Source organism: Amaranthus tricolor, chromosome 11 (assembly GCF_026212465.1).
Source record: "Amaranthus tricolor cultivar Red isolate AtriRed21 chromosome 11, ASM2621246v1, whole genome shotgun sequence".
In the NCBI taxonomy this organism is placed as follows: domain Eukaryota; kingdom Viridiplantae; phylum Streptophyta; class Magnoliopsida; order Caryophyllales; family Amaranthaceae; genus Amaranthus; species Amaranthus tricolor.
Window position 1 is genome coordinate 3362126 of NC_080057.1, and position 2553 is coordinate 3364678.

Consider the following 2553-nt stretch of genomic DNA (forward strand, 5'->3'; position numbering starts at 1 on the left):
ATTGTATATCAAGGTTTGTTCGTCAGTCATTAGTGGAAGTAACATCTGAAGTTCAACTTTTAAAGATTCTTTATCGAAATTGAGTTCTTTCATAATTAGCTTGTTATTACCATCTTTAACAATAATATCCCTTAGGCAAATCTCAGGACATATGTTCATCAAAGAATTCCCATTCCTATCAAGAATCTCTTCAATGTCACAAAGTGCGAAATTCTTTAACTGGTCATCTGTGAGGTTTAGATCTGTAACAGAAGGGGTAAATTTAAGCAATCGCTCATAATATAATTAGCTCGCTTTATATGTAAATAATAAATTAAATATTAAAAATTATAATACCTGGTATTTGTAGCACATCTTCGGACAACATCCTCCATGTGTTATCCCACACATATTTTGCCCTTGAAATGCTACCGGTCAACAGCAACATTGCAAACAACTTCCTCAAATAGAAGGTTGATCCCTAAAAGCTTGCTTTAGTAATTCCGTCAATGTATTCCTTATCGTCATCAAGCAAGCCCATAGAATAGCAAGCATCCTTAAAAGTTGGATGAATTACACCGTTGACTGTTTTGATGTCCTCAAATGATATTGGTCCCTTGACAAAATTTAGTAAAGTTCTTAAGTAATATCGTTCTCTACAGCCTGGTGCAACGTGATATAATCTCACTATAGAGAAAACTCTTTTCCTTAGAGTCCATACTTTCTCTTTTTTTTGCCACACAAAACATATTGGAAATTCACTATATAGGAGATTTTTAGCCTCTTCGTATCGTCTGTTGCACTCCATCCAAGCCATGAACATTGACCTCTTATTCATCGTTCTAGATAATACATCATCTATTGTGTCATCACCATTGAACACAACAGTATGTTCACCTGGCAAATGAAAGCTTAGTCTTTCTACTGATGGAGTCCGATGATGAATATCGAAACCTAAGATCCGCCACGAAGCTTCACTTGTAGACACATATCTGCAATTATAGTATTCTTGAATTTCATCAACGTCCCGCTCGTCTCCATTTTCACCGCTTGTTCTACACAAAGCTGCTGTAATTTTATCTTGTCCCTTGTTGATGTACTTAAAGAGGTATTTGATAGCTCGAGACTGGTTACACCATTCAACATTAATATGTGCCTTGTATTTCAAAAGTAATGTTGGATTGTGAGCATTGTCTAATTGGAAACAACAAAGTAAAATACACATTATTAGATATTTAATTATAATTTAAATCATATAAAACCAGTATGAAAAATTGAATCTCACCATTACCTGTAGTTGGAGTTAATTGTTGTGGGTTCTTCTGTTTGCAAGGTCTTCCTTTACGATGTTTCAGTGGATTAAAATCATCCATTGGAGTGTGATTACAATATACTATATTTCTAAAAATATATACACAAACATATTTAAAATGTTGATAGCAAACAAAATAAAAAATAAAAAATTAATATATTTCTTTTAGATACTATATGAATATTGATTAGGCATATTAAATTTCATGATTAATCAAGTGTAATTTGTTTTAGTTCTCACTACTAATATCAAGAAAGCAACACTAAGTTTCTATACAAACAACTAAACAATAATAATAATAATAATAATAATAATAATAATAATAATAATAATGATAATAATAATAAATAATCATAATAATAATAATAATAATAATAATAATAATAATAATAATAATAATAATAATAATAATAATCACTAGTGGAAAAAAAGCCATTTGCTGCTGTAACACCCCTGAATTTCCAACACCTTAAACGAAACCAAGAATCGTAAAGGAAGGGAGGAAATTCGGGTGTTACATAAAAAGAAAAGGGAAAATAATCAAAATAAACACTAAAGATTAATTAAAAAGATGAGTGAGTGGAGTATTCTCTCTACTATACATTCAAAAACTTCGCAGCGGAACTATGGATCGTACAAGGAGTCACATGACTCCATACAAAAGAAATTATACAATTCCAAAAGAAAACTTTACAAGTAAGATCGAAGCTACAAGCATTAGGCAATTGAACATAATTGTTACGACCGTACTCCACTTTTTCCCCCAATGCAAGGCAAAAGAAGCTTCTATCCTGTCATGTCAAGCTATGATCCTCCTGCTGCTCAACATAATGACCATAGTCAGATGTGTCATAGCAGGAACATCATAGAGAGTCATGAACAAACAAAACAAACACATACACGTCAGTAATTAATGAACTTATAACAATTAGAGTCATTGAACAAACTATAAACAATGATTAGTATGGCAATCACGAGTCTACTCATTGTCTGAGCACCTCTATTTACTCATAATTTCTCTTTCAAACTACTAATCTCTCGAAGTATATTCAAAGGTAGTGGATCTTTCCTCTATTCATGGCATAGTGACACGGCCAAGGGCGTTATCGGTCACCTAGCGCCCATGGCAAAGTATGAGCTCATGCCCCCTCCAACTGACCCTCTTGGGTCCTACCTTCGGGAAAAACTAACACACTGGGGTACTAAACCAGTGAAGAGGCCACCATATTGGGGTTTCCAAGGCCCGCATGGTAACACCTCGG